Source organism: Echinops telfairi, unplaced genomic scaffold (assembly GCF_000313985.2).
Source record: "Echinops telfairi isolate 266 unplaced genomic scaffold, ASM31398v2 ScPeMD7_2291;HRSCAF=2852, whole genome shotgun sequence".
NCBI lineage: Eukaryota > Metazoa > Chordata > Mammalia > Afrosoricida > Tenrecidae > Echinops > Echinops telfairi.
The window spans coordinates 47,947,780-47,968,714 of record NW_022106189.1 but is presented as its reverse complement, the minus strand read 5'-3'; the positions used below and the strand labels follow the sequence as shown (position 1 = coordinate 47,968,714).

Genomic DNA, 20,935 nt, shown 5'->3' with positions numbered 1-20,935 from the left:
AACATGTCTGAAGGAGTGAAGCACAGAGTCTTACCATCCTCACTTAAAAAAAAAAATCATTTTATTGGGGGCTCTTAACACAATCTATATGCACATCCATTGTGTCAAGCACATTTGTACATTTGTTGTCCACCATCATCATTCTCCAAACATTTGCTTTCTACTTGAGCCCTTGGTATCAGTTGATTTTTTACCTCCTCTCAAATTATTATTTTGTCATATCTGACACAGACGTCTCCCTTCTCCCTTCACCCACTTTTTCCGTTGTCTATCCCCCAGGGAGGAGGTTATATGTAGATCCTTGTAATCGGTTCCCTCCTTCTACTCCCTCTAATCTCCCAGTATCGCCACTCACATCACTGGTCCTGAAGGGATCAACTGCCCTGGATTCCCTATTTCCAGTTCCTATCTGTACCAGTGTACATCCTCTGGTCTAGCCGGATTTGTAAGGTAAAATTGGGATCATGATAGTGGGTGGGGAGGAAGCATTTAAGAACTAGAGGAAAGTTGTATGTTTCCTTGTTGCCACATCGCACCCTGACTGGCTCCCCTCCTCCCCGAGACCCTTGTGTAAGGGATGTCCAGTGGCCTACAAATGGGCTTTGGGTCTCCACTCTGCATTCCCCCTCATTCACAATGATAAGATTTTTTGTTCTGGGTCTTTGATGCCCGATTGTTTATCTTCAAGTCTTTAAGACCCCAGGTGCTATATCTTTTGATAGCCGAGTACCATGAGCTTTCTTCACATTTGCTTATGTACCCACTCTGTCTTCAGTGATTGTGTCGGGAAGGCGAGCATCACGGAATGCCAGGTTATTAGAACAAAATGTTCTTGTACATAGATTTATTTCCATATCGTCATATATAAATACATGTACATGCCTGTTTTTAGACCTCTACAAATGCCCTTTGCCTCCTAGTTATTTCCTTTTATTTTCCTTTTGTCCCACTATCATGTTCAGCCTTCATTTGGGTTTCAGTAATTCCTCTTGGTTACACTGCCCTTGATCAAGCCCTACCAGGCCTCTTACACCCTTCTCGCCACCCATTTTGGATCACTTGTTGTTCCCTTGTCGAGTCTGTTGTAGTGCCACGCCTTGACCCCAAAGTCAATTTTTGGTATTCCCAGGGGACTTCATTGCCTTGCTCCTCTTTCGCACACCCTTAGTGTTTTACCCCCGTGTGGTGAGGTTAGATCAGACAGTTTCTACACTGTGTCTCCAGTGTTGTCCCCTGTAGGGCTATGGGTCAGTGAGGGATGTCGTGTCTCATGTTAGGGCCGGCTCTAAGGTCTTCTCTGTGCATCGGCTGCTCTGACGCAGAATATTGTCCTTGGGACTTGGTGGGCCCGAATGTGCTCCACTCTCGTTCCCTCCCCCTTTGTTTGCTCCTGTGTGCTCTGATCTGACGTGCCCCTCTCCCTCAGCCGTAGCTTCATTGCTGTCCTCTGAAGTGAATTCTTCTGTGGGGAGGGTCTGGCCCCTCAGACCTCTCTATTGGTTCCGCACCAGGTTGAAGTCTGGTTCTTCTTTCCCTGTGGAGATAGAAACAACACCCTCCCCTTGGGTGGGTTAGTGCCCTATTCCTCCCTTCTATGTCTCTCCCTCCACCCCCTTTTAGTTAACCATTCTCATCTCTAAGAAACATTCTGGTTATATTTTTTTCTAAGATGGATTTGTTTTTCTGGAAGACCAGTTACTCTTTATCAATACCATAATTCAAAGTTACATTTTAAAAAGAATGACAGAGGGTTGATTAACTGTTCAGTGTTCACACACATGCAAGGGAAGTGATTGGACGGACCATGGCTCACCTTACTTACCCAAGAAACTTTAGAGGCATTTTATAGCAGATAGGTCTTTTGAATATTGCTTTCATGAAAGGGTATTGACTATTGATCCAAGAGTAAAATCATTGGCAGCTTTAATGTCATGTCCATTTATCATGATGCTGTTTATCCATCCAATTGTGAGGATTTTCTTTTTCGTACCTTCAGGTGAAACCCGTGCTGAAGGCTGTAGTTGACCTTCAACAAGTGCTTCTAAGTCAGCATCTTTCTCAGCAAGCTAGATTTGCCTGCATGTTGCAAGTTGGGGATGAGCCGTCCTGCAATTCTAGCCCAGCATCTTAGATTGTTTGTTTGCTCATTGCACAGATTGAACCAAGGAAAAGGATACAACCCTGCTACACACCTTATTCTGATCCACAGGCTTGGCAGATGCACAACTAAAAACAGTGTTCCACCCCACCCACCCCCTTTTTTTTTTTGCAGTCACCTGTGGATTCAGGCACAAACTTTCTGTTTAATTTTAATTCTATTGTTACCATTTTACATCAGTGTTAAAATGTAAATGTGTCCTGCACATTTAATATTTTTCTTGCCCCTTTCTCAAGTAGATGATTTTTAAACATTTATTCACCTACCGTATGATCTAGCAATCTCAGTACTAGTTATTTACCAAAGAGAAAGGAAAACTTATATCCACACAATCTTGTATGCAAATGATTGATTTATTCATAATAGCTAAAAACTGGAAACCATCTAGTTGTCTCTCAATGGGTTATTGGGTAAATGTGATGCATTCTTCCAATGGAAAGCTACTTGGCAATAAAAAGGAGCAAATTACTGCCCTATACCATACAACATGAGTCTCAACAACAGTGTGCCCAGAAGATCATATCTTACCCGTTGTGTGGATCATCTCATATGATACAAGAAAGGAGAGGCACTTAATGCAATTCTATACCTATTTCTAATTAAAACTACAACAAGAATGGAATGGAAGGGAGCATCCAGAGCCTGAGAAATACTTCCATTCCAGATGCTTTGGACATAGTCTCAACAATGGAGGATGCTTGCAGCTAACCAATTGTTCTCTCTAAAGAATAGTAGCCTGCATTTTTGAAAATTAGGCAACACTGAAAAATATTGTACAAAAAAAAAACACACTACATTTTACTACTGCCTTTTTCTGTGTGTACTTGCTTGTGAAGGCACATGAGACGATGGTCTTGTGTGTTCTCACTTGTTCAGAGAGCCCTGATCTAGGTATTGCTGCAAAGGTCTGCTGTAGCCATAACTGAATTGCAGAGCAATTGATGGAACTGTGGGATGAGATTCTGCCCTTTCACTCTCCTGATAACGTGAGAGCTCCTTTCAGTGCCACGGTGGTTTGTTCACTGCCTTGTGCCCCCTGTGCCTGGGTGCAGCCTTCTTCCATTCACTGGGCTCCTGGCCAGGGGGAGGCTGAGCCCCTTGTCCACAGCCCCCTCTGTTGTTCTACAGTTACTTGGGGGTGGGAGTGGTATTTCCAATTTTTAAAACTTCTTTATTTGGACTCTTAGCTCATTAGTTTTTAGCATCCAGGCAATAATCCCCCTGTAAGAACTACTTGCATGCATCTCCCAATTTAAAGGTTTTATCTCTTACTCTGATTTCCTGTCTGCCCTTTGTACTTGAAGGGCATTTCCAGACTTGAGGGGTTTTATACATGCTTCTCCCCCCACCCCCGGAGTTGTGTGATAGGATTTGTCCTCAGTCTGAGGTGGTTTCTGGGCTGTTTTGCCTCCCTGTTAGAGACTGTTAGAGACTGAGCTTACTATCTGGAGAGAAGGGACCACTAAGAGTCTAGGGGAGCCAGTCCTGGGCTTCATTTAACCAGCCAACTGGCACCTATGTGCATGGGAGAATTTTCTGTGGGCCAGTCTCATGGGATCACTGACCTTTTCCAGCCAGTGGCAGCCACAAGGTCCCCCACCTGGCATCACTGAGTCACCACCTCTCCATCAATATTCCTCTTCTCATGGTTGACTTTGCAGCCTTGGAAGGGTTGCTTGCCCTAAGGTGTTTGTGTGCATTCCCCTAGCTACACGGCACTTTAGCGTTCCAGTTCTTTCCTGTACAGTCAGTCAGCTTTCATGCCTACCTCCTGTGTCCTTGACCAGAAAGGTATCTTGGCTGTGAGCTGCAGGTTCTATCCATGCTGCTGCTGCTGCTGCTGCCTCCCCCCCCCAACCGTTGCCATCAATGGTGTGGTTTTTGGTGGGGGCTGTCTCCTCCATCACTGAGTTACAGTTCTAGAATCTCCTCCTGCGAAGGTAACTGTGAAGTTGTCTTCTACTGTGCATAAATGTCTACAGCTCTCTGATGTCTCTGGAGTAGTCTCTGAACTTATCTGTGCTTTTTCCTCTCCTTTTTTGGATCGTTTTTTTCAGCCCCATTTTTCTCCCTCTATGATGGTAGAGTTAGTTATAGTAGTATGTGCAGGCTGGTCTCTTCTGTCCTGGGTGGATGCTCCCACATTGCACTGTCAACTTCTGGAGGTGGGGTGGGGGGTGAGCAGGCCTGAGGGCGTGAACTTCTGTTTTCAAGACCACCTGGAGTGCCTCCTCCCTGCCCTTTTGTCAAACTACTCATATGTCTGTTTTTATTTGTTCTTAGTGACTCTCACTTCTCCCATCTGCTCTTTTCCACTGGCATTTTCCATCAGAACTCTGATCATGCTTCTCTGAGCATCTCCTAGAGTGCAGATGCTACCACAGCGCCTCTTTTGCCTTCATGCTTCACCGTCCCAACACTCCGGACCAGTTCACTCCTCTTGGGGAGCTCCCTTTCAGACCTCCAGACTTCCTCCACCTCAGCCTTTGGGAGCTCCATGCAGCATTTACTGAGCCCTGGCCAAACACCTGGGGCTCTGGGTGGGTAGCACCAGATGATACTAGTTCATGGGGTTGCCCACGAAGGTCCAAACAGATGGATGTCTGCAGCCAAGTGATTGGGCACCCCAAAGTCCAGGTCCTGCTGATACTGTGCACCTGACCTAGTGTATGTGTTTTTGTTTGTTTAGGGGGTGGGGTGAATCTCAGCTGCAGCCTCCTGGTCAGTTAACAGCTCTGGGTAAAGCAAACTGTGAGCAGAAAGCCCCATCAAGAGGAATTTGGTAAGGATTAATGAATCCAGGCCATGATAAGGGGCCTCAGTTGCACTGAGGGAGGCCCTCGCAAGTGGACTGGCTTCTGTTGGTTGTGTGGTGGCATTAAACGTTCCCATTCTCTTGATCTAAAGCAACCCCATGAACTGCGGTTCCCAGGACCTCTGTTAATGTGCCAGAGTTCTTCATGGCAATAAATCACATGGCTGTATCTGAAAAAGAAGCCGACTCTCTCTGGAACAGAGTAGAAGTGCTCCTGTGCGGCTCCAGCTGTACATCTTCACAGGAGCAGAAAGCCTCATCTTTCTTGTAGATGGTGATTTTGGACTATTGACCTTGCAGTTAGCAACCCAACTCATTATCCACAGTGTCACCAGGGCTCCTTGTTAATGTGAAATACACTTTAATTTCTTCATTGCTGCACCCATGAGTGTTGATTGTGGATCCAAGTGAAACAAGATCCCTAACAACTTCAATCTTTCCTCTATTTACCAATAAACAACATCATGTGAGGGTTTTTTCCTTTTTGCTGATGTGTTATACCGAAGCTGAACCGTCTGAATTTCATAAATAAGAGCTTCAGATCCTCTTTAGTTTCAGAAGCATGTTTGTCTCAGCTGCATATCACAGGTTGTTACTGAGTCTTCTTCCAATCCTGATGCTTCATTCTTCTAATCTGGCATCTTAATTATTTTTCCAGCAAGCAGATGGAAAAGGCATAGTGAAAGTAAAGATACAAGGACCCCGGACCAGTTTTACTCTCCAACAAATCGTTACTCCAAGGCCTTATCCCTCCAATGCATCTCTTTCTCACGGTAAAAAGACAAATCTGAGTTAATTTTCACTTGGAAAGAACTTGTGTGGGTAGTTTACAGAGCAGCATCTTCCAGTCTTGTCAAGATGAAGGTGGCTCTGAGGTTGAGGATTAGGTTAAAACAAGTACACCACACCAGAGAAAGAAACGTGTGTGTGTGTGTGTGTGTGTGTGTGTGTGTGTGTGTTTTAATTAATTTAGTGGCATAATCAGAATTACAAAGCCTTTCTCTGCCCAGTGTTGTAAGTTGCTCCCACCCCTTTACCAGGTGGGAGCAAGCCTGTGGAAAAGCCGCCCAGAGCAACACATGATGAATTCCTTTGCTAAGTGAAAACCTGCACCTGTGTTGTTTCCTTGGAATATTTAATACTAATATCAGTGTGATCCATGAGTGGATTTTTGCAGCATGGAAAATCAAATTGTGTTGAATGTGAACACATGGGAGGTTGCTATGCCCAGTTTTCTGTTATAGATGAGAAATAAGGGGAAAACTCTCGATAACATCATCACATGCTGGAAGCAGAGAGACAAGGGGGTAGATATTGATGATATTAGTTTAAAAAAATTCTGGAAGTCCTTATGAAATTGTACCACTTTCTTTTTCTGTTCAACTCTACCCTTAGGCCCTTCTTTTTCCATTAAGGTTGGTTGTTCTCAGCCTGGCTGTGAGCGTTTCCATTTATACTGTCACTTGATCTTTTCTTCAAAGACTTCAGAACCATGCTCGCACTCCAGGAGTCAGCATCTTTATTCCCCCTGAGGTGCATTAGACTGTGTTCTTCACACAGAAACAGGTTTGGGGGGTGACAAGGGTCTGTGCCACCCTCTTGCCCCACCCCCCTGAGCTGCCTTGCCTGGGAGGCTGCTGCAGGAGATCCAGCACACCATTACCTCTTTCTGCTCTCGGGCTGTGCAGACTGTTGGTGCTGGCTTTGGCCTTTGAGGCCCAGATGGTGGGCAAGCCAGCGAGTCTTAGAGCCAGAAGGACAATGTGAGGGAACTGAGCCCGAGTGTGGTGTGGTGTGGTGTGGTGTGCTGTCTTGATGGATTCTGCTCACACTCCAGTTTACACAGAGATGGAGAGTCCAGGTGCCCTGTGTTGGGTTTTGTGGATTTATGTTTATGCAGATTTACATCTGAAGTGCTAGAAACTGGCTCAGGGAGAGGGTGTGGTAAAGGTGGGAGAGCAGCCCTTGTTTTTATTGTTTTTTTGTTTTTGCCAATATCCTCTATTTACAGCTTTCAGAAATCAGCTGATGTCACTGCACATATGTTTAGAGCCGTTACTAAGGCAACAAGCTTCAGACTCACCACCCACTGTCCTTTGAAAGGCGGGGCCCCGGCAGGCCTGCACTGAGAAAAGCACTGTCAGGATTGAAGACCACCTGAAATGTTGGCTATAGAACAACAGAGCCCCTGAATAGTTTCCCAGTCTTCCCAGCACCTCACACCTGCAGCAAGACTTGTGTGTTGTCTAAGGAACTACTACCCTGTGAGGGTGGCCAGTAGACTCTCTATGGGATTCCAGCTTTTAAAATTGGCCTGTAAATAGTGCTTTTGTCATCTGACTTTGGCTGTGTTCTATAGCAAAGCACTTATTGTGACTAATTACCTTCCCTTTAGGTGTGCTGGTAAGTTTGGGAAATGAGGTTGGATTTAGAAAGTAGGATGTTTTGCCACTTCATTTGGATGCCACCTAAGTCACCACATTACTGTCTAAGTCCTTTTTTAAAACAATAGTTTTATTAGGGGCTCATACAACTCATCACAATCCATACATACATCAATTGTGTAAAGCACATTTGTACATTCATTGCCCTCATCATTCTCAAAACATTTGCTCTCCATTTTTTTCCCCTCCCTCATGAACCCTTGATAATTTAGAAATTATTATGTCATATCTTGCCCTGTCCGACATCTTCTTTCACCACTTTTCTGTTGTCCGTCCCCCAGGGAGGAGGTCACCTATAGATCCTTGTAATCGGTGTCCCCTTTCCAACCCACTCTCTCTCTACCCTCCCAGTATCGCCACTCACACCACTGGTCCTGAAGAGATCATCCGCCCTGGATTCCCTGTGTTTCCAGTTCCTGTCTGTACCAGTGTACATCCTCTGGTCTAGCCAGACTTGCAAGGTAGAATTTGGATCATGATAGTGGGGGGTGGGGGTGGGGTGGAGAGAAAGCATTAGGAACTAGAGGAAAGTTGTATGTTTCATCGTTGCTACACTGCATCCTGACTGGTTCGTCTCCTCCCTGAGACCCCTCTACAAGGGGATCTCCAGTGGCCTACAAATGGGCTTTGGGTCTCCACTCCGCACTCCCCCCATCATTCACTATGGTAAGATTTTTTTTTGTTCTAATGATGCCTTATACCTGATTCCTTCGACACTTCGTGATCGCACAAGCTGGTGTGCTTCTTCCATGTGGGCTTTGTTGCTTCTGAGCTAGGTGGCCGCTTGTTTACCTTCGAGCCTGTAAGACCCCGCTGTCTAAGTCCTTTTTCTGGACCATAAGCTCCCTTGAGGATTTGGTAAAAGCTGTGACCCATCCCTGAAGGAAACGGCCATTTGCATATATCACATAGTCAGTGTGTGATCCTGGGCCTGATGCCTCCTCACTGCTGTCCTTCACCTCCTCTATGAGGAACCTCATTATACCACGTATACTTATAAATCTAGACCTAATCTTGTTGTACAAAGTACCATTAACCTCAGTACCCATCATGATCTCATAAGTGTCAAAACACAAGACAAGCACTCTCAAAAATTAAATAAGAAATTCCTGTGAATTACTTAGTGATTTTTAAGCTTCATCAGATTTTTTAAGTTACGTAGGATTGTACTTTTGTTTACTGTTGTAAGGCTTACAAGAAACACAGGTGTATGGACACATGCTAATGGTAGCTTTGTTGACAACAGCACAAAGCTGGTTGAGTATAAAGTAGAGTGCGCTAAGTTTCAACTCGAATCACCTCATGATCACCCAGGGGTGACTACACAGGAAGCCCAGGCTGTCTTGTCATTTTAATCTGGGAGTAGGGTGGGGCAAACGGCATCTTTTAAAAATTCAGGGCTTGAATGTGTAAATGTCAGTTTCTATTTTCTCAAGAATATTGCTTAAGGAGACCTAGTGACACTGTGGATCAGGCTTCTGGTTGCTGCACTGAGATGAGTTATTTATGGCCTTTGTCATTCCCACCAAGTGACCTTCATTTTCCTTGATTGAATCTTTGTAAGCGGTTGGAGGAAGATACTAATTGCACTATATGATTTATCTGTGAGTGTTTGTTACCTTAGTATAAAGTCAGCCTTCTGAGAAGCAGGAAGGGAGATCTCACTACAGAGAGCAGTGTCAGGATGGAGCATATCCCTTGGCCCTTGAAGGTCCCTACCTTGAACTTCCTTGATCCAGGAGGTAGCCTTGAAACCAGTGAAGCAGAAACAGAATAGCGAGGTGGATTTCCCAGCCCTCAGAGCAAGTCAAGTTGAGTGCCTTTGGGCAGGAGGCTGGCTTGTGGAGTGGGATGCCTTGGGTACTCGATTGGGGGAGCTGGGCTTGCTTATGTTCAGAGCTGAATGCCTTCAGTCAGAGACTTAACGAGTGCAGTGGCATGCCCTTTGGGCAGGGGTCATGCAAGTATGGCAGAGAAGAAACTACCCCAACTGAAACAACTGTACCCTGAGTATCCCTCACCTGAGTTGTAATCTGTTGACTTCTCTCATAACTCCATCGTCCTAAGTATTCTGAGTTCAGTTGGTGTCACAGGAATGTTGGTGTCAGTGTAGGTTTAAGAAGGGTGGAGGCATGTATGACCCCTGCCTTGTGGCGATTAGCCTTGGAAGTTCCCTCTCTTGCTAATAGAAAGGCTGGCAATTCAAGCCCACCCAGCAACTCCATGGGAGAAAATAAGGCCGTCTGCTTCCCAAAAGACTAGTCTCAAAAACTGCATATAGGATCACTATGAGTTGCAATTGACTCAGTGGTAGTGGGTTTGGGCTCACAGACATTGCTTAAATAAAGCGATATTGTCAAGGAGTCCAGGAAGAAAAAGAATGTTTGGAAACTGATTGTGGTAGCAATTGTCCAATACTGCTTGACGTGATTCAACTATAGAATAATATATGTATTAACTCTTAATAATAAATTAAAATAAAGTGAATAAAGTGAGCTTAGCTGTGGAATGGTTTACTTTGAAGATTCTGCTCTTCCCAAGAACTCTCTCTGTGGTTCTGACTGAGACTTAGAGTAGGAGAGAAGGGAACTGGGAGCTACTTTGTATGTAATACTTACTGTACTAAAAATTCCAGACCAAATATGGCAAAAGGTGGAAGCATGAGTGTGTGTTGGATTATTTGCCCACTTTTCCTGTACTACAAATCAGGTAGTATGTTTGAGACATTTTAAAGGACACTTTAGGTTTTGTTACATGATTATATATGGTAAAGCCAGAAATTACTTTTTTAATGAGGAGCCCTAAAACAAGATACCTTGTTCCAAAAAGCTTACGGGTCCTCCAGATTCCTGAATGGTTTGGAGAAAAATGGCCTCTACACTTGGCAAGTGGAATATATCCTTAGCACTGATGGGGCCGCATCTCAAAGGGACTTTCAAGGCTCAGCCAAGGAAAGCACTTTTTGGCCCTTTAAAAAACAAAAATTCTCTTTTCTCACTTGTTTTTTGTTACTCACTCAATAGCTTCTCCATGTACCATGTCAGTGACATATGCATTACATCCTGCAACCTGTGCTCTGGTTGAAAGAAGACTGACCTCTTAAGAAGACTTCAGAGCAGCAGCCTCAGAGGTTCATCCAGCCTCAATGGATCCAGAGACTTGTAATTCATTGACCATTAGGAATTCTCTTGGAACTTCCTTTTGTATTTTCCTTCCTTTGGATCATAATTCTTCTAAAGAATCTCTGATCAAGACACTCAATAATGGTAGCTGGACATCACCTGGCTCTAGGCTTGTTTGCAACAGAAACTCATGTTTTCGGAAAAAATCAAGTCACATTCTGTCCAGTTCTTCCACCCCACTCTGAGACTGACCGACCCATTGTTGTATATCAGAGGGGCTCACAAGTGTTTAGCTTCTAACCAGCAATTCACTGTACCGAATAGTAAAACTTGACCTTTTATTGTAAACGGAAAAAGATGCCCAGATTGGCAACACTGAAAGAATTTTCTAGGTGAGGATGTAAATTTCAGACCAGGCCCTGTGAACTTTAGCCTCTAACCCTGCAAAGCTCATTCTTCATGAGTTTCTGATTGCTCACCTATGCAAACATACACACCCACTCCCCTCTCTGGGCTTCTGTTTGTCCAGGGCATGTAGGTATGAGGTTAACAAAATACAAAACGGCTTACAGATCAGGTGTTGTTCATGCACAATGTAGAGACACCTCTTCCCTGTGATCTCAGTATCATGGCTGGTGCAGAATGAGAAAACGCAGATTGTAAACTGTTCTACAAATTGCACTCCCATTGCTCACATCACATAAACTCTCCTCTCCCCCACCCAATTTCTGTCTTAACCTTTCACAAACTTGAGAGCCGTTTGTTGACCCGAGTTTTCTATTTGTGACAGTTTAGGATCCCTTCAGATTCCTTTGTCTAGCACTGGGGACTACAAACTTTTGAGATGGAAAAGAGCCCATCCTGTCCTTCACAACAAATTAAAAATTACTTGAGATCCATAAAATTTTAATACACAAATGGAATTGTCATTATCTGAAGAATATCCTTTAAGATCTTTCAGTTTTACTCAGAGACACACACACACACACACACACACACACACACAGCTGGGGAGCCACAGTTTGCCAGCCCCTGGTCTAGACAAGAGTAAGGTTTGTTGTTGTTTAAAGTGCAAACTAGCTCAGAGGCCTCATTACAGAGATTCCTATCAGCATTACAGATATGAAAGCCATACCGAGTGTATACTCCAGACAGCAATGTGAGTACCTAATATGCACTCTGGGATGAAGGACTCGGTGGTGTGCCTGCCTAGGCTCTGCTACTCACCCGCAGACTGACCATGGACAGAAGTGTACTTGCAGCCAGGGATGGCACACTGTCCAAGCCCACCGTCTGGCCTGGCAGGCTCTTCCCTCAGTATGAGACTGTTTCCACTTTTAGACTAATTCCCCACAGGATCCAGTAGTTTGTCAGACCTCAGCCTGCAGCAGGGCCAGTGAGTGCAAGCATGGCTGAGGACCCAGACACTCACCAGTGGAGGTAACATCCAACCTGGGGCCACCCTTGCTCTCATGGTCCAAGGCATGCTGAAACTTTTCTCAGCCACAGGGCCATGCCAGGAGCCACCACCTGGTCCCTGTGCTGACTGAGGGCAGAAGGGAGATGGCTATGTTTGTTCCGGTTTTATTTCTGGATGATTTCGTTGTTACTAATTATGCTTGTTTTGCTGTAAGATCACTTGGCACATGCTGCAGTGCAGTAAAGGGATGGTATTGTTTGACTGTGCTGCTTTCTCTAAGCTAAGGAAAACAAAAGAGGATGGGGTGGTTTTGGGGGGAGGGGCTTTTTCCTGTGAAATATCTCTCTCCTAGAAGAGAGTATGTGTGGAAACAGCATTTCCTGGGCAGATGGCTCCTTGTTGAAAGCTGTCATTGTCCAGCCTCTTCTGGTTAGCTATCCAAGTTCCTTAGGGGGAGACAGAAGCACTGGGCCTGGGATTCACCCAGTCATGCACGTGCAGCAGAATGAGATGGACAACACCTCGCACCAGGCTTTCCTCCAGTTGGGGTTGTATCGAGTTGGGCTTAGTGAGGAGTCTTAAGTTATCACTGCATTTCAGAGGAGCCAGAGAAACCAGCTCACTGGGGATGGAGGGCAGCGGGGCAGGAGACGAGGTCAGAGAGCAAAGAAGAGATGCCTTGGCCCTCTCGACTTAGGGTGGTGGTTGCAGCATTGTCTGTGGCTTGCCAGTCCTACGATGTGTCAGATAGACTCGCTTGCAATAGTACTTTCCTACTATGTGCATAATGACTAGGATGAAAACAGCCCTAAGTGCCCAGAAAATGTGTGCTCAGCACATGGGCACTCCCCCTTAGTGGTGACAGCATGTGTTCTCAGAGTTGGGGTCACAATCCCACTTTGTGAGGGGAAGCTGTATTGGTGTGACATGGAGGTTTGGGTGCCCACCTGTGCAACAGACTGGGGGCACAAGTAGTGATCCTGATGCTTTCCCTTCTTTCAGCAAAAAGGTTAAAAAATGATTTTAGGATTGACTGGGGTTATGGTTCAAGTTTAAACAACAGTACTGTGATCACACTCTTGGTTAGCTGGGATACCACCTCTCCTCTCAGCTCCTTATTTCACATGGGGTCCATAGCTTATTCGTCAAGATTGCTTAAAGTTAAGAGTAGGTTGTACCAAAACAACTATCCAAGAGGTAAAAGTCTAGATAGGGCTTATTGTTGATATCCCAGTGACTGGAGGTTCCAGGAAGTGCACTCAGCCAGTGGGTGACACTGTCTCAGCGAGAACCATTTACCACCAGGGTAGCTATGTGCTGGTTGGGTTTTGTATGTGTATGCACGCTTAAAAGAAACTGCTTTACATACTCAAGGGTGTATGTAGCTTGTGCCAGGTTGTGAAAGTTACGTGTACTTTTGGACATTTCCTCTTCTAAGGATGGCTAAAGTAGAAACAGTTAAATCATATTCATTACTTGCCCTACAGGACAATAGGCTTGCTTAGCAGCTAACCACTGAACTGCTCTGCCACTAAGCCTCCTTGATAAAAGTCAGGTCTTTGTAATACATCCCAGGAAGTGTCCCCAATGTGTAAAGCGAGTGGAACAGGGCCACACATATGCTCTCAGTAGGATGCATGGTCCAGCTCATGTATCTGAAAAGCCCTTGGCCACAGGCACTGGTCAGGATGCTGACCTGGGAGTAGTTGGTGGTACAATGGGATCATTCCACTCAGGCGTCTTCCTCTGAGCTCGGAGTTCCTAGGGCATCTTGTTCTGAGCACTCTAAATTAATTTTATGTCATAAGATGGACCTTGAGAACATTTACTTATGCAGCATAATATTTTACTTTTTTGTTTGTTTGTTCGTTCCTATGGTGATACTTCTCCCCAGCCCCCTTAGATCTGGGCATACCCCCAGAATTTTCTTGGGAACAATTCCAGGGCAGTTTGTACCTCAGTTGGTTGACTACCTTTCAGCAGCTCTGTTGGTGGAGGCTTTTCAGCTCTGTAGAATGGCAGTGCCCTGGCCCCATTTTGTTGGTACTGCCTGGTGACCAAGCAGACCCCTCCCATCTTCTGAAAGGTCATAGTTTCTCAAGGTCTGTGTTGTTTCAGAGTGTTCTTTCTTGCAATAAAGAAAACTAAATGTGAGCATGGCTTTTTCCTGAGACTCATCTTCCAGCACTTCAGAAAAGTCACTCTAGGTGGTCAGCTATAGTCCATTCTTTGTTTTCCCCAAGGTCTCACTGAAACAACCCCTCCCCCCTATTAATTCATCTGTTACCAGATTATGAAATGTGAAAACTCTCATTGTGGTAAGAGAAATACTGAAAGTAAGTCATTCCCAGCTCCCAAGGACCAGGGGCACCTGTTAGGGTGGTGTGCAGGGATGGTCTTTCTTTTGTGTTTTCAGTGAGCCTGGTACAGCATCACCATCTTCGGAGTGGAAGTCAGGCAGAATTTACTGGGGATAAGAAGAGTGAAAGTTGTAGTGGAGCTGCTTTCTCTGAATGGGCTAAGGGGTGGGTGATGCTGGACCTCGGCCTCCTCTCTCCCCAAGCCCAGGAGACCTTAAATTAAGGAGAGCTTACATGTTGGGTGGCTAACCTCAAGTTCAGCAGTTTGAAATCACAAGCCACTTTGTGGGAGAAAGATGAGACTTTGGTCTCAATAAAGAGTTACATTCTCAGAAGCCCACGGGGTCTGTTCTGCCCTGTCCTAGAGCCCCTAGGAGTTGGCCTTGACTTGATGGCGGTGAGTGTTTGTTTATAAAGCTCTGAGTCATAAGTGGAAGATGGTTTCTTCTCCTTAGAGGAACTCTGGGTTTTTGTTGGATTTCTGGTTTCTGGATTTTCTCATTTCAGAGCTTCTCTGCACACCCCCGCGCCCCCCCCCCCCCCCAAATCCAGTCCTGGCTGGTGCCTGGTGGCAGGCTGCTCTCAAGGTGGGGTCGGGGTTAGGGGGTGGAATTGGAGTCCTAAAGTGCCTCTGCCCTTAGGTCCTTTGTTAGCCCAGAGCCCTTCTGGAACTTTAGGCCCACTTGACGCAGTTGAATGTCATAGAACTGGTACCAGTTCTATTTCTTTTGAACTTGTGTGAACTTCCATCTTGTGCGGATGCTTCTGTATGATTCGTGGCTTTTGTCTTCTTGGAATCCTACGATAGTGTAACTAAAGGTTTGATTTTTTTTCTTCCATTCTTTCAACTTGACATATGCTGAAGAACTCCAGGTTTGCACATTTCATTATAATACTCTACTTTGTCTTCTAAAACTACCTTTTGAAAATTTCTCTTCAGATTGACTTCATTCTTTCCTCTGATTGCTTTTAGCTACATTATGTCCGAGAGCTAGTTTCAGAGTCTCTTCTGACATTTTGGCTTCTTCTTTGCTGGTTTTTAAATGATGTGTTGCTTTCTTCACGTATGATCTTGATGCAATCCTCAGGTCTTCTGTCATTAATGTTCAATGTCTGTTCTTGAGATGTTCTCAAAATTCAGGTTGGATACACTCAAAAATGTCTTCTAGCTCTCAAAGACTTGTTTTAATTTTCTTCAGCTTTGACCTGAATTTTGCACATGAACAACTGATGGTCTGTTTCATGGTTGGCCCCTTGCTTGGCTGATGACACTCACTGAGCTGCTCCATTTAGTGTATTTTATTCTTATGTATTCCATTGCCATTTATGTTGTTGAAAATGGTATTTGCAACTAAGAAGTTTTGTAAACTTCTATCATGTGAATCTCTGTTGTTAGTTTAAAAATTTTTTTCCCGGTTTTATTTTCATAAATTGAGTTTATATTTCCCAATTATTGCTCTCTGCCCCCCTTACATTCCAATCACCAGTAATTATCAATGCATCTTTGGTCAATTTCAGTCAGGAGGAGTTGGTAGAATTCTTCAATTTCTTCATCATTGGCTCTAGTGGTTGGCGTATGTAAATGTGAATAATTGTGTTAACTGGACTTTTTGTTGGCACATGGATATTATCTTAATTTCACAGGTAGCATGTATTTTTATTCAAGATAAATCTTGAAATGTTCTTTTTGACCATGAGTGTGACCCTATTTATATTGAAGTGGCCGTTCTGAGCATAGTTAAAAAGAAAAGAAAAAAAGCTTCAACAGTGGGCTCAAACATGACAATTGTGAGGACTGGGCAGTGTTCTGTTCTGTGGACATGGGTGTGTTAGGCTGGGTTCTCTGGAGAAGCAAAACCAGTGATGCTTGCATGTGTTTGTCTCTAGAAAGATTTCTATAGTAGATGTAGTCAGTCCGGTCCAAGTCAGGCTTCTCCTGACTTGTTGGATAATGAAGCAGCAGGGTGGGTGGTGGCATGGGCTGGTGGATGCAGAAGTAATCTGAACCCAAATTTGGCCAAATGAGTACCATCAGTAGTCCCCTCATGGTTCCTGGAATTGGTAGGCATGCAACAGGAAATAGAAGAAACAGACACAAGATCCAGCTTCAACAGAAAGTGAAGGTCCAAAGAGGATTTCATTTGGGTCTCTTTCTTATACAAAAAGTCAGGCAGAGAACAACAGTAAACCTACAGTTTGGGGAGAGGGGTCAGCATGCCATGCCCACACAGAAGCAAACCAAGAAGGAAAAAGAGAGAGGGACAGTTAGTTGGTCTAGACCCCTACTGGCACACCAAGCCCAGGGGATGACGGCGCTGCTAAGGCACAGAGGGTTGTAGGACTGACAACAGCTCTTGACATGTTGTCCCTTGCTGGAGCATACTGCGACAGAGGACAATACTGGGGACACACGGTGGGGAACCCCCCACAGAGGAGCAAACCAAGAAGGGGCCATAACAGATCAGCATCTGGAGCAAAGCCAAGCGACAAAGCCCCTAAAGCAGTGATTCTAAACCCTTTCACAAGGGTCGCCTCATTCATAACAGTAGCAAAATTACAGTTATAAAGTAGCAACAAAAATAATTTTATGATTGGGTGAGGGTCACCACAACATGAGTGACTGTATTAAAGGGTCACAACATTTAGGAAGGTTAATGGCCACTGCCCTAAAGAGTCCCAATAATAGACTTCAGGCTAGGAGAGGCAGCTCCTGGAATGACCCCAGGACCAGTGGGAAGATAAGTTTTTTTCTTTCTCTTTTTCAGTCTTTTGTTTTCTTTTTGTTTAGTCTGTCATTGTCGGTTTGCCTACTTATATAAGACAGGCATGGGAAACAAGCTGGAGGAGAAAGCAACAGGACTGACAGTCCCAGAGGGACTTGGGGGAGAGGAGAGGGTGTGGTGAGCAAACAATGCCACAGACAGGGGAACAACTAGGGAATTAGAACCAACAACAAGGAGGAAGTACAGATCCTGGGGGTGTCGGAGCAACAGGAAACTAGCTAAGAGACAGAAATGGGAAAGTGATAGTAAAAGTAAACAGGAAGGATCTAGGAAACAAAGTTATGGATAGAGTTATAAGCCTAGGTGTGAATATATGTAAATACTACATTTATAAAAACTGAGGTATTGGCATATACACACACACACACACACACACACACACACACATACGGCAATACACTGAAGTAGTGGATGGACTTTGGGCCTCTATTCATACCCTCTCTCAATACAAGAACACTTTGTTCTAACAAATAAGCATTCTGTGATGCTCACCTTCCTGGCATGATGGTTGAAGTCAAAATGGGTGCATAAGCAAATATGGGGAAGAAGGCAGATGATGCCCGGCTATTAAAAGATACAGTGTCTGGGGTCTTAAAGGCTTGAAGTTAAACGAGCAGCCATCCAGCAGAGAAGCAACAAGCCCATATGGAAGAAGCATACCAGCCGGTGCTGATAATAATGAGTCATGAGGACCCCGGAACAGGCATCAGAGGAGACTCATAACAAACAAACAAAAATATATTGTTATGAATGATGGGTGTCAGAGGAGAGACCCAAAGCCCATCTGCAGACAATGGAACATTCCCCCACAAAGGGGGGTCACAGAGAAGGAATGAGTCAACCAGAGTGCAGTAAAGCATCGGTGAAACACACAGTATTCCTCTGGTTCCTTCAGGCTTCCTCACCCCCACTATCATGACTCCAGTGCTACTTCTTAATTCAGACTAGACTGGAGCATATACACAGGGTGGGAGCTCATGACACACAGAATCCAGGAAGAGGAGCGGCAATAGTGATACCAGAAGGGTGTAGGGGTAAGGAAGGACGGGGGAACCAATCGAAATGATGGACACAAAACCACACACACACCCACCCTCCAGGGGGAAGAACAACAGAAAACATGGGACAAGGGAGACAGCGGTTAGTGTGAGATATGAAAATAATTTATAATCTATCAAGGGGTCGTGGGGGAGGAGCTGATTCCAAGGGCTCGATGGGCAGTAAATGTCTATAAAAGAATGATGGCAACATATGTACAAATATACCTGATGCAACTGATGTATGGATTGTAATAAGAGTTGTAAGAGTCCCCAATAAAATGATCTTTTAATTGGAAGGGGGGGAAAAAGGCATACTTCCAAGGCGATGTCATCAGACTTCGACCAGATTGAGTTGGTTCAGGAGTGTCTACTTGATATAATCCCCAAATCTCACTATAGGGCTGCAATGAGTCAAAACTAATGCTATGGGCCCTAAGAACAGAAACAGCAGCAGCATTGGAAACCATGCAAATGGCCAACACCAGTCCATTTCTTCTCATTGAAGCCTTAGGATATCCCTTTGTGTAATCCATTTAAGTTTGGGGGGTTTTCAGGTTTCCTAGATTCAAATCTGTAGCACTCGGTCACCCTTAAAAAGCATAGAACCAAACAAATGCAATCAATCCCCTGGCTCAACATTCAGCTGAATGATGGTGAACAATCAACTAGATGAGATCAAAAGGACAGTATTTGCCTGAGGTAAAGTTCAGAAGGCTGGAAAGGATATGAAAAAAGGATGATGGGAAGTGTCCACAGAGAGCATTAGTGGAGAGAATATACATTGTGTGTGGAGATTTTGTGGGGTTGCAATTAATGTCACCAGACAGTGTGTAGGAATTGGTGGATGAGAAATCTGTTTGTAAAGGTTCACACAAACACAAACACTTATTGAGCTTTCGTGTTAAAAAAAGACCCCCCAAAAATGAATGTATGTAAATATATGCTTTCAGTTTGTGATTAAGGTACATTGTGTGGTAATCTGTGATAATGGGTTCCAGCCAGCCAATGCATACTGTGTGTGCCAGGTTCGAAAAGGCAGGCCTGTTCTGGGCTGGGTGGTTCTTGACGCGTGTGGGATTCTACAGTAAGCTCATCAGTTGGAATTATTTTCTTTCTTTCTTTTATATTGAGTGAGAGTTTACACAGTAAATAACAAATTTCTATACATTTATTGTTTAGTTGATCGTATTTGTCCATGTTGTGTCAACACAGCCATGGTTTCTGTTCTGCTTGGTCTGCTGCCATTAATATACCCCTCACCCCATCTTTGCTTTGAGATAAATATTGACCATTTTTCTCAATATAGGTGTGCGCGTGCACACTTTAACAGCACAGTACTCATGAGGGTTACATTCTATGAGCCAATCTGCTACTTACCTAAAACTTGGATTACTTGTTTGAGACACAGTTACCATTTCTTGTCACCTTTCAGACGGCCTTTGTAACTATTTTGTAGAATACTCAGCTACATTTAACCCAATAATTACATCAAGATCTGGTGACTATCTCCCAATAGAATTGATCACTTTGGTTTTAATTTTTTTCCCTCTCTGATTGTAAATTTTCAAATTTGTATTTCTTAAACTAGTGGGTGTAATGAGTTTTGGAAGAATGCTTGTGAGTCTAAACTGACTGTTAAAGGGCAGCATAAAAAAGGCTCAGAAGAGCAGTGCTGGGCTAGTGATGTCGACCTGAGCGGTTCTGCTCCCCCACTATATTGAGAATGTCACCTTTCCCTAAATCTAGTGACATTTTAGACTGACGTGGCATAGCACCAAGCCACACACTCCCTATATCAAAGCTGCTGTGCTCACAGTGGCCTATTTTTTAGAGGACTTAACACTTGCTAGAGTACAGGCTGCCCACTCAGTTTAGTATGTTTTCACCGTGGGCCCTGGATCCACACAGCCCTCCTCCCACTCCACAACTCTCATCTCTAGACCCTAGTGCAGTTGGGTATTTGGAATATTCTACTGCAAATTCATTAGGAGCCCTGGCAGTGCTGTGGGTAAGCACTGAACTTACAAGGTTGGTGGTCCAATCCATCAGCTGCTGCTTGGGAGAAAGATGGACAGATTTACAGCCTCTGAAACTCTACCCAGGGTCGCTGTGAGTCTGAATCGACTCAAGGTGGTGGCCTCAGTCGGGTTGTTAGCTGTGCCCGTTTCCCCGTGCCTTTCTTCCTGCCCTCAGCATCTGACACTAGGCCTGTAGCCTCATTCCAGCATGTGGTGTCCGCTTAGGATATGCCCACAGATTCTGTGATGGGCACCTCTACCACACCCCAGGGGGGACCTGGTGCCATTACCCTTTGTGACTCATTTCGTGAATAGAATGAGGTCAAGGTGACCATGTGTATGACTCCCATACGAGGTCACAAAAGCCTCGTGGTGGCTTCCTCTTTCTCTGTCCCTAGTCTCTCAGAGTCACCAGCTGCCATGCCATGAGGGAACTTGTCATCTCCTTGGGGAGTGGCTGGGAACTCAGTCTTATGCCAGAGCCAGCATCACCTTGCCAGGTATGGGGGTGGGCCACCTAGGAAGCCATCTTCTGGCAGAGACTGACATCTGAGCTGCCACCCCCAACCCATCCCCGTTATCCACCTCCCATGCAGTTCCCACTGTGTGCACGGAGGCGGAAAGAGCTGTGATTCAAGAGTTGGTTAACACGGAAGTAGACACTGTTAGGGGCACAGCTAACCAGCCCATCCCAGCCAACTTTTGACATTTGGGGGATTGTGGTATTAAAATGTAATAATTATGCAAAATATCAAAAGGTTGAGTCCACTTAATA

At 44.7% G+C, this 20,935-nt stretch overlaps 1 protein-coding gene across 4 annotated transcripts in view; it reads left to right on the top strand.

The window, feature by feature from the left end:
- Nucleotides 1-20,935, top strand: part of ANKRD11 (ankyrin repeat domain 11) — a 127,584-nt gene that overhangs the window by 59,913 nt on the left and 46,736 nt on the right. Inside the window, exon 1 of one of the 4 annotated variants that reach the window (XM_045293833.1) lies at nt 5,655-5,746. The exons of the other annotated variants lie outside the window; for them this stretch is intronic. The gene's annotated coding sequence lies outside the window, so the exon portion shown is untranslated. Of the gene's footprint in view, nt 1-5,654; nt 5,747-20,935 lie in introns of those variants that run through there. 4 annotated transcript variants of the gene reach the window in all.